Source organism: Pangasianodon hypophthalmus, chromosome 30 (genome assembly GCF_027358585.1).
Source record: "Pangasianodon hypophthalmus isolate fPanHyp1 chromosome 30, fPanHyp1.pri, whole genome shotgun sequence".
NCBI lineage: Eukaryota > Metazoa > Chordata > Actinopteri > Siluriformes > Pangasiidae > Pangasianodon > Pangasianodon hypophthalmus.
In genome coordinates, this window is record NC_069739.1 from 5,633,145 (window position 1) to 5,645,680 (window position 12,536).

A 12,536-nucleotide genomic window follows, 5' to 3' on the forward strand; every position below is an offset into this window, starting at 1 on the left:
CAGGGTCGCGTGGTAACCTGGAGCCTATCCCAGGGGACTCGGGGCACAAGGCAGGGGACACCCTCGATGGGGTGCCAGTCCTTCGCAGGGCACAACTGTACACCTATTCACTCACTACGGACAATCTGGAAACGCCAAACAGCCTACAACGCATGTCTTTGGACTGGGGGAGGAAACTGGAGTACCCGGAGGAAACCCCTGAAGTACGGGGAGAACATGCAACCTCCACACACACAGGGCAGAGGAGGGATTCGAACCCCCAACCCCTGAGGTGCGAGGCAACAGTGCTAACCCCCTCCATAACATCTTTTTTTTTTTTTTTTAACAATATTTTCAAATCTATACATTATTATATATATTTCACTTCATATGATGGTCTTTAAAGTTCACAGTTTGTAGAAAATGTGTAGTCTCCCACAAAGGTTTGACCGTATGGAAGATGTCATCCATAACCCTGATAAACTGCTATGTATTTTGAAACACATAAATAAATATGTTTTTTTAGATTCGTCTGCATCGTCCTCATACGCGAGAATGATGTGTGCAAACTGACTCACTGATCCTAAGCTCGTCTCTACTGTGAGACATTTTGTTAGGCAATGTTACATCCATACACTGGAACTGTGAAAGATGAAACACGTTCCACGTAAAAACGTCCACCGAAAACCTACAACTTCAGATTTAAGGACTTACCGAAACTCCTAATGATTCTCTAAACGAGTGCTTTAATCAAAGCAAGAGCATCTGGAGGACAAATCCATTGAATAGATAAAACACTTAAACTTTGCTCGTATTAATTGCAAGACAAATATACTGAATGTTTTGTGCCACAAGTGATCAAGATCTGTTTTTTTAATTAAATTTAGAACTAGAGAATCTCAAAGTGCTTAAATTTTTAACCAAAACAGTTCAGATATTTTGACTAGCAATGCCGTTTAATGAAAATATAATCGGATGTTGTGATAAAACAGAGAACCTGATCCTTATTTGACCTGAAATCTTCCCTAACTCTTATCCCATCTTAACTATTAAACAGTTGAGAGTAAAAGTTTGCGCCCCCTCCCTCCACCCATGGTTTCTGAATGGTTACCTCGTTTTTTACAATTCGTCTAAATTTTAGTTGTATCCTTTAAGAAGACAACAAGTGTAGACACCAAAGAAATTTTCCATGATCCTCACAGTCTCAGGACTTTTTTTTTTTTAATAGATTTTTACTAGGTGCATTAATTAGCGTCCATGGCTGACAGATGATCTTCTCAGCGTCAGGAAAGCAGTTATGTGGAAACTGAGCGAAATAAAATCCAGCGCAAAGCATTCACCTCGCAGTTAAACATATCAAGAGACAATAAAGACACTAGCTGGATGCAAAGAATATCTTTTACATGCGATGTGAGCACAGAACACTGCAGCTCATAGCCAAAATATTGACTTGCTGACATGATCATATACGGATTCAATGTTTTTAGCTAGTATTAATGCACTTAACTAGCCACTATGCGTTATTACATTACGCTAGCTACTACATTTGAGCCTCATCAGTTAGGTTTCTGGGCAACACACTGGAGCTTTCACTTGCAGGCAAGCTAGCTAATGAATTTAGATTTGGATAATTAATCAATACCATCTGACCAATCAGAACTGAGCTCTGTGCTATAATGTTATAACTGCTTGAATTTGATGCGAAAGTGGTTTAAATTTCATTATTCTACATGCTGCATTTCATTTTGTTGCATTTTCCGTGGACAGTATGGTGCAATAGTAAAAGGTATATTGATCAGAGTGATGCAACCTCGGTGTAAGCAGCGCAGCTTCGACCCCACAGCCTTGTTTGGGTGTGTGTTATTAGTTTACACAGACTGACGCTTGGGTTGGAGAGCCATTCTCCTTGGCATGCTTCCGACTACTTGTGGAGAGCCTCGTCATCATCTTTCTTTTCTTGACAAGACAAAGGAAAAGTTCACTCGCAAATTTGCATAGGATCTTCCCTTCCTCCCTCCCTCCCTCCCTCTCTTCCTCCCTCTCTCTTTCTCTCTTCTCTCTTTCAGCCCCTCAGTAACCATGGCAACTGCCTCCAAGTAGGCTAGTGGCGGTTGTGATTTTTTTTTTTTTTATTTTTTTTTTTATATAGCAACGGGCAAAATTTGGGTCAGAATATCTGTACGTCGGCCTATAAATTACTCCGTGTTCCAGATCTGTTATTTCATTAATCAGGATGAATCCCCGGCCAGCTGTTGGGATGCGGCCGAGGCGCTGGAGAATGAATGGCTACACACACACACACACACACACACACGGCACACAAAGAGCTTGTGAAAGACAAAGAGCTCGTGCCACCAGAGGTGTTGCTCTTTATTGCAGCAAGAGTGGAAATCTCTCCTGTGGAAGCAGAAAGTTAAAGCAGAGTGTAGATGATGTCATTTATTCATCATTTATTCTCTAATGAGCAAATATTTCCTTTTTTTCTGAAACTGAGCCCTAAATTCATTTTTTCAGGAGGTGTAAAGTCTCTGCGCTGGGTGTGTGAGATGTTCGGGTGTTTCATGTATGCTGCAAGTGTGTGTGTGTGTGTGTGTGTGTGTGTGTGTGTGTGTGTGTGTGTGTGCGTGAGAGAGAGAGAGCGAGAGCACACACCTCACTGACAACCTGCTACCTTCAGTGTTTGCCATATGTGACAGAAGTTCAGTATGAAAGTCTCGAGTTTTATTTAAGTAGCTGATGATGTCACACCACCTACTTTCTCTGTCACTGTTGGAAATAGAAATCTATAGTGCAAAAGTTTGCATCTCCCGGGAGGTTATGAATATCACCACAGAGGGGATTCAAAAGCTGCTCAGGTCAAAGTTACTTATATTTACAGTGAAGGGAAATAAGCATTCAGACACTTCTGGTTTTGTTATTTAATATACCTCTAGTGTATCAATTTAATTCAAATTTACACGCATAATGTCTTTTAAGTTTGTAATTGTAAATATGAACAAAAAAGTATGCATTCATAAGCATAAACAAAATTGATAAGGGGGAAAATGTATTCAGACAATCTTAAAATAAATATATGTAAATGTTACATAAAAATAGAAAAAGTTCTAGATATAAATACTGCAAAAAAATTTCTTGTACAAATTGCACCTGGTTTAATTATAAAAAACGTTGCCATTAGGAAACAAGGAGCAATCATGGCGCAGGTGAAGGAGCTTCCTAAAGTTCTTCAGGAACAACATTATTAAACAACACTTGTTAGCTACAGAGCCATAGCAGAGACCTTAAACATCCCTGTTAGTAAAACTGGTTTGATAATAAGCAGGTGAAAAGTTCATGGAACCACAATTCCACCCAGAACATGTTCTCCAGGCAAGATTTCACAACGTGCTCTCAGACTAATGATAAGGAAGGAAAGAGAGAAGCCAGCATTCACTCGAAAAGAATTGCAGGACGACCTGAAAGCAGGAACAACAGTTACACAGAGAACAATAAGCAGTGAACTGCACCGCAATCATGTCCGTTCCTACACCTCGTAAAATTCATCTGCTAATAACGAAGCACAGAGATGCACGTCTAAAAGCATTTAGGGAAATCAGACAATCAAACAAAAAAAGAACTCTTTACCAATAATTCAGCTTGTCACCTTTGGAGAAAGAAGGGTTGCGTGTATGATCTCAAGAACACCAAACCTAAAATGAAGCATGGTGGTGGGAGCATCATATAGATATAGCTGATTCTCTGCAAATAATAGCAGGGCATTGAAGGAAACATGTATGGAGTGATGCACTGGGACATATTAGAGGAGAATTTAATCTCTTTATCCATGAGAAGTCCATACATAGAGTCAAAATAACTCAAGAAGGCCTTGCATGGCCTAGCCAATCTCCTGACTTGAATCTCACTGAAAATTTACGGCAGATTTCAAAATTGTGAGTCCATCAGTGGGACCGTCAAAGTATTTGAATTAGTGTTCGAATACTTTCTCCTTACTGTATATCACGTAAAAAGGAACACGCAAACATCCTAACGAGCTAACATCATTTTGTTGGGTTTGTTCCATTATTAATAATTGATAATTGTAATTCAAATTGAAACATTAGCAAAGCCGAACCGGGCACACACCCCATGTCTTGCTGTGTTGCTATAAATTATATTTCTTTGTCTTCTTCATTTAGCCCAAAGGGAGGGAGGGAGGTGTATATGGAGGGGGGGAGGGGGGTAACCGGATATAAGGGTGTGAGATGGAAGGCTGATTGGATGAGAGAGAAAGTGACAGGAGTGAATGAACACGCAAAACGAGTGTAGAGGTAAAAAAGCGAGAAGATTAAGGGAGGCTTGAGATGAAGAGGGGAGGATGGAAAAACGAGACCCTACGAGTGAGTGAAATGATGAGAAAAAGGAAAGGAGTGAGGGACCAGGATAAATAAAAGAAGGAAACAAAAAGATTGAATGTGTGTGAGAGAGAGAGAGAGAGAGAGAGAGAGAAAGAAAGTGTGTAGCATGTCATTCGGCCCAGTGAAAAAAGAAAGGCTGTGTGTGTGTGTGTGTGTGTGTGTTTGTGTGCGTGTGTCTGTGTGTGGGCGTGGAGGAAAAGCGGATGAGCCTCACAGCTCCGAAAAACTGATGAGTCATCTTTCACACCCTGTTTGTTTTACACCACTGTCACATTCTCTCTCTCTCACACACACACACACACACACACACACACAATCACACACACTCCTATGGTGCTTGCTTTACGTTTGCACTTTTAGAAAGCTAATTACAGAGCACGTATGCAGGAATTCATCCCACTAATCCTGCTCAGGCCGTCTGCTAGTAAACAGATTTGTGACTCTGCTCATGTATAAGCTAAGGGGTGACACACCGCTTTAAACACAGAGCTTTCTCATGCAACAAATCCTGAAATATTAAGAAACATGGGATTGATTTTTCAAGCAAGTGACACTTTAGTGTGTACAGTATATTCACCAAAAAAAAAAAAAATTTAATTAAAAATTGTGCATTTTATTCATTTGGTTCACTTTTTTCCATCACGATCCTATATTCAGGATGTAGAGCTGAGCTGCATTTATTATTATTATTATTATGCATTATTATATTGTCTTATATATATATATATATATATATATATATATATATATATATATATATATATATATATATATATACACATAGGAGTGTGTGTGCCCATAGGAGTGTGTATATTGTTATGCTTAGATGATACGGAGCATCGGTCATAAAAATCCCTGTGCAAATTGTCATACAGAAACGATAACCTTGCAGATGGAACTACTCTCAGAGCTGCAGTTATAGAAAATGAATCAACATCAATCAATTTTTGACCAATCAGAATCGAGAATTCAGCAGCACTATGGTGTAAATAATGGATATTGATAATGATTGTACCTGATACACTCAAACCAGCACCACACACACTCCCACTTCAGTGTCAGTGCTGTAACAAGAAGTAAATTATGGCACTCAAACTTTGCAGCAGTGCGTGCAAACACACCCACACCCACACACACACACCCACACACACATACACACTACTGACAGATTAATTACAGATTATTGTTATTGTTTCTGATTCACCAAATGGCAAGGGAGTGTAAGAATGAATTGATTGAATACACTCTCGGCAGCCAAAACCAAAGTTGTTGCGATACGAAACTATCCTACCCCCTACACACACACACACACACACACAAAACACATGTCCATGCAGGAGGAGTGTCTGTTAACAAAACGATGTTATTGTTTCAGCTGATTTGCTGAACATACTGTACGAATGAAGAACACACTCTGGGATGCCAAAACCAAAACTATGAAATCCCTTGAATACTGCCCACCTACACACACACACACACAAGCATGCAGAGCTGCCTACGAATCCACAACCGCCTACACTTGCCCTCACTTGAAGAAATGTCAGATAACAACCTGTCAGGCGTGAAAGCCGAGAATGTGGATTCGAAGTGAGGAAACGACGTCAAACAGGTCGATTTTTACGTGTCAGCATTCAGTAGATGGGCAGAAAAGCAACAAGGGTTCCATACACCTCGTTCACCTTTCACTGAGGCTGTGTGTGAACATCTGGCCTATTGTTTTGTGGTATTGCCTGTGTGTGTGTGTGTGTGTGTGTGTGTGTGTGTGTGCACGCATCCTGTGTGACTCGCCCTGTTGTTTGTATCGAGTGTGGATTTAACACCTATGTTCTTTCTCACTTTTCACACAGAAATCAAATGAATCACAGAAATGTTAATCTCTTATAATCAATCTCTTATTCCAGAATTATTGGCACCCCTCAGGATATGATCCAAATATAAATTATGTAAATAAATAATGTAAATATAAATGTGCAAAAGAAGATTCGTAATGCTTTCTATCAAGGTCACATCTATAATAACTATGAACACATTCATATCATGTTACGAATCCTTAACATGATGCATATCATGTTATATCACCAAGCCCCACTTTGCATAGTGCATTATCCCTAAGTTTTCAAGCTAAAAAACTTGTTTCCAAAATTATTGGCACCCCAAAATTAATAATTACTGAACCCAGCTATGGAGAGAATAACGCTGCATAGCACTGAGTCACTTCCTGTAATGTTTAACAAGGATGGGTATACTTGTAGAAGATACTATCTGTATCTTTTGTGTTGAAGCTCTTACTTTGTCCTTGGACATTTATTTTAAATACTCTCTTGGGGGTGCCAATAATTTTGCCAGTCTAATTCTTTAGGGGTTTCAATGATAAGTTCTTATGAGAAGAATTTATTTTTTGTCTTTGCAGAAAGGTAGGTAGTTTCTTCTATTATTTCATGAAATGAATCATGTTTGTAAGAATTAATTTATACAATCAATTTTTGACATACTCTTGAAGGGTGCCAATACTTCTGGAGATGAATGTATACAAAAAACAGACATAGATCCCAAAATATAAACAATCCTGTTGCCTAAGTAGTCTATATCCCAAAATATAAACAATCCAGTAGCCTAAGTAGTCTATATCCCAAAATATAAACAGTCCAGTTCCCTAAGTAGTCTATATCCCAAAATATAGACAATCCTGTGGCCTAAGTAGTCTATATCCCAAAATATAAACAATCCAGTTCCCTAAGTAGTCTATATCTCAAAATATAAACAATCCTGTTGCCTAAGTAGTCTATATCCCAAAATATAGACAATCCTGTGGCCTAAGTAGTCTATATCCCAAAATATAGACAATCCTGTGGCCTAAGTAGTCTATATCCCAAAATATAAACAATCCTGTGGCCTAAGTAGTCTATATCTCAAAATATAAACAATCCAGTGGCCTAAGTAGTCTATATCCCAAAATATAAACAATCCTGTTGCCTAAGTAGTCTATATCCCAAAATATAAACAGTCCAGTTCCCTAAGTAGTCTATATCCCAAAATATAGACAATCCTGTTGCCTAAGTAGTCTATATCCCAAAATATAAACAATCCTGTGGCCTAAGTAGTCTATATCTCAAAATATAAACAATCCTGTTGCCTAAGTAGTCTATATCCCAAAATATAGACAATCCTGTTGCCTAAGTAGTCTATATCCCAAAATATAAACAATCCAGTAGCCTAAGTAGTCTATATCCCAAAATATAGACAATCCTGTGGCCTAAGTAGTCTATATCCCAAAATATAAACAGTCCAGTTCCCTAAGTACTCTATATCCCAAAATATAAACAATCCTGTAGCCTAAGTAGTCTATATCCCAAAATATAAACAATCCAGTAGCCTAAGTAGTCTATATCCCAAAATATAAACAAACTTGTGGCCTAAGTAGTCTATATCCCAAAATATAGACAATCCTGTGGCCTAAGTAGTCTATATCCCAAAATATAGACAATCCTGTTCCCTAAGTAGTCTATATCCCAAAATATAAACAATCCTGTTGCCTAAGTAGTCTATATCTCAAAATATAAACAAACCAGTTGCCTAAGTAGTCTATATCCCAAAATATAAACAATCCAGTGGCCTAAGTAGTCTATATCCCAAAATATAAACAATCCTGTTGCCTAAGTAGTCTATATCCCAAAATATAAACAGTCCAGTTCCCTAAGTACTCTATATCCCAAAATATAAACAATCCTGTAGCCTAAGTAGTCTATATCCCAAAATATAAACAATCCTGTGGCCTAAGTAGTCTATATCTCAAAATATAAACAATCCTGTTGCCTAAGTAGTCTATATCCCAAAATATAAACAATCCAGTAGCCTAAGTAGTCTATATCCCAAAATATAGACAATCCTGTGGCCTAAGTAGTCTATATCCCAAAATATAAACAGTCCAGTTCCCTAAGTAGTCTATATCCCAAAATATAAACAATCCTGTAGCCTAAGTAGTCTATATCCCAAAATATAAACAATCCAGTAGCCTAAGTAGTCTATATCCCAAAATATAAACAAACTTGTGGCCTAAGTAGTCTATATCCCAAAATATAAACAATCCTGTTGCCTAAGTAGTCTATATCCCAAAATATAAACAATCCAGTAGCCTAAGTAGTCTATATCCCAAAATATAAACAGTCCAGTTCCCTAAGTACTCTATATCCCAAAATATAAACAATCCTGTAGCCTAAGTAGTCTATATCCCAAAATATAAACAATCCAGTAGCCTAAGTAGTCTATATCCCAAAATATAAACAAACTTGTGGCCTAAGTAGTCTATATCCCAATATATAAACAGTCCAGTTCCCTAAGTAGTCTATATCTCAAAATATAAACAATCCTGTAGCCTAAGTAGTCTATATCCCAAAATATAGACAATCCAGTTCCCTAAGTAGTCTATATCCCAAAATATAGACAATCCAGTTCCCTAAGTAGTCTATATCCCAAAATATAAACAAACTTGTGGCCTAAGTAGTCTATATCCCAAAATATAGACAATCCTGTGGCCTAAGTAGTCTATATCCCAAAATATAGACAATCCAGTTCCCTAGGTAGTCTATATCCCAAAATATAGACAATCCTGTGGCCTAAGTAGTCTATATCTCAAAATATAAACAATCCTGTTGCCTAAGTAGTCTATATCCCAAAATATAGACAATCCTGTTCCCTAAGTAGTCTATATCCCAAAATATAGACAATCCTGTTGCCTAAGTAGTCTATATCCCAAAATATAGACAATCCTGTTGCCTAAGTAGTCTATATCTCAAAATATAAACAATCCTGTTGCCTAAGTAGTCTATATCCCAAAATATAGACAATCCTGTTCCCTAAGTAGTCTATATCTCAAAATATAAACAAACCAGTTGCCTAAGTAGTCTATATCTCAAAATATAAACAATCCTGTTGCCTAAATAGTCTATATCCCAAAATATAAACAATCCTGTGGCCTAAGTAGTCTATATCTCAAAATATAAACAAACCAGTTGCCTAAGTAGTCTATATCCCAAAATATAAACAATCCAGTGGCCTAAGTAGTCTATATCCCAAAATATAAACAATCCAGTGGCCTAAGTAGTCTATATCCCAAAATATAAACAATCCAGTGGCCTAAGTAGTCTATATCCCAAAATATAAACAATCCTGTTGCCTAAGTAGTCTATATCTCAAAATATAAACAAACCAGTTGCCTAAGTAGTCTATATCCCAAAATATAAACAATCCAGTGGCCTAAGTAGTCTATATCCCAAAATATAAACAATCCTGTTGCCTAAGTAGTCTATATCCCAAAATATAAACAATCCTGTTGCCTAAGTAGTCTATATCCCAAAATATAAACAAACCAGTTGCCTAAGTAGTCTATATCCCAAAATATAAACAATCCAGTGGCCTAAGTAGTCTATATCCCAAAATATAAACAATCCTGTTGCCTAAGTAGTCTATATCCCAAAATATAAACAAACTTGTGGCCTAAGTAGTCTATATCCCAAAATATAAACAATCCAGTTCCCTAAGTAGTCTATATCTCAAAATATAGACAATCCTGTTGCCTAAGTAGTCTATATCCCAAAATATAAACAGTCCAGTTCCCTAAGTAGTCTATATCTCAAAATATAAACAATCCTGTAGCCTAAGTAGTCTATATCCCAAAATATAGACAATCCAGTTCCCTAAGTACTCTATATCCCAAAATATAAACAATCCAGTAGCCTAAGTACTCTATATCCCAAAATATAGACAATCCAGTAACTTGATTTAACCACCACACCTGACCAGGCACTTACACATGATGAATGAACGCTGTAAATGCATCAGTCACATCCACTTTAAACGTAGACTTTCTTTGTCCCACAAGCTTCATATTTTCACACCTCTAGTTTCAAAGAGTTGCCTTGTGAAAAATGAATAGTGCACCTCCTTCTTGTATCTGTTTAGAGCACAATAATTTATTTGTATTCTGTATACATCCCTAACATGCACACACGTGCACACACACACGCACGCAAACATGTATGCATGCCCACACACACACACACACACACACACACACATACACACCTGGCTGTGCAGGGAGGGAAGTCTTGCTTGCACTGCAGGTAATCTGAGCAGGCTGAGCTGAAGCTTGGTGTTGTGAATGGCGGTTAGCGTTCTTTCCCTTGAGGCTCTTCAGTAATTGACGTAATCTCAGTCTCCGGCTCTTAAAAAATCCGGCTGGCACGACTTGTCCTCACATCTTTCAGGCCTCTGTCAAGGCCTGCCTCGCCTCACCGACGTTCTTCTGGCACTCCGCGGGTTTCGCCGCGACCACAACGTCAATTAAGCTCACCCCGAAATGAGTCATCAGCGGCCCAAGCGTGACTCCATGACCGAGCAAGCTGCGTTCGTCTTCTTTTAAGGAGATTGTTTTGATTTTACACCAAACCTGAACGGTATGAGTCAACTTCTTTCGGCTGCTGCAGGATTTGACACGCAGTGACTGACTTCTGCAAGTGTACTGTGCTCTCAGGTTTACAGTGCACTGATTGCCTTGAGATATGTGTGTCATTCACACTTCTGTAAAATACAAGAAGTACTGGGACTGTTCACAATTCACACATTTGTCTTGCACTATTTTATGTCGACGTCCCCATAAAATATGGAGGCATGGCATTTCATCCGACTGTCTCTGAGAATCTGTTGACAGTAAATATCTTCTTGATGAGTTCAAAGGGCACAAATGATGTTAAAGAAGCTAATTAGCCCTGGGCAGCATTTGAGAAAACACACCATTTCACTTTTAACTAAGTGTACATGTTGGATAGAAGGAGTTTATCCAGCATGATTTGTTCTGAGGGTTTCTATAAAGTTTTTCTTGGGGGGAAAATATGTAACCCACGATCCAACATCTGGAAAGCGTGAGAGAAATCTCGATCTGTTTCTCATTCAGAAAGTCATATGGTATAAAAAATCTGAGCAGATCGCAGTATTATGGTTTCTCACAATATTTCCTGTGTGACTTAGGTTTATCTTGACTCAGGACCATGTACCTTTCTCCTTTTAAGGCAAAACCCAAACCCTCTATTTACTTCTTACCATAAAGTAAAACTTGAATGTAGCTAAATTGGTTTGTTTTATTTTTCCGAATGTAAAGCACTGTAAAGCACTTTGGCTCAATGATGGCCATTTTTTTTTAATTGCTATATAGATGGAATTTAATTGCTTTCATAAAAACGTAGATGCTGTAGATATAGTGAAGGATGTATAGTATGGAAAAAGAGAAGAATGCATAACGATGAGGTCATATTTCGCTTCACATACAAGTCGATACGTGTCCACTATAGGATTCAGTGCTGCTCTGTGAGGAATGTAGTCATCTGGGAGACACTTTTATAGAAACGAACTCTTAAACGAAACAGGATATGATTCAGATGCAGAGCCGAGCAATCGAGGAGCCAGTCGTGCGTTCTGGCAGTCCTGGGTTTTCAACTCACAACCACCTGGTAACTAACCAGAATCCAACCACAGACAAATTCTAGTCAAAAAATGTTGCATTAAAACGCATGAATTTAAAGTCTACACATAATACACGAGACATGACTTTAATCTCTATTTTTTATGTTCTATATTGTTGCTAGGCAGCAAGGACTATGGACACCAAGCATAAGCTAGCTAGTGACAAGAGTTAACTATATTCCTAGCTATTCATTATAGCCATTATCTCTTTAAAATGGATGACGGTGACAATGAAAACAAAGCAAATCTGTCAGGAATATCAACATTTCTCTCAGATCTGTTGGTAAATGATTATTTTTTAAGCCAGACTTCAATCAATGTAGCCAAGAACCAAGAATCAGTAGTGGCCTAATGGTTAGAGTCTTGGACTTGTAACCCGAAGGTGAACCTGAAGGTCGTGGGTTCGAGTGACCAGCGCTCTCTCCCACCCTCAATACCACGACTGAGGTGAGGCCCTTGAGCAAGGCACCGAACCCCCGACTGCTCCCTGGGTGGCGCAGCAAAAAAAGGCTGCCCACTGCTCCGGGTGTGTGTTCACGGTGTGTGTGTGTGTGTGTGTGTGTGTGTGTGTGTGTGCACTTGGATGAGTTAAATGCAGAGCACAAATTCTGAGTGTGGGTCACCATACTTGGCTACATGTCACTTCAC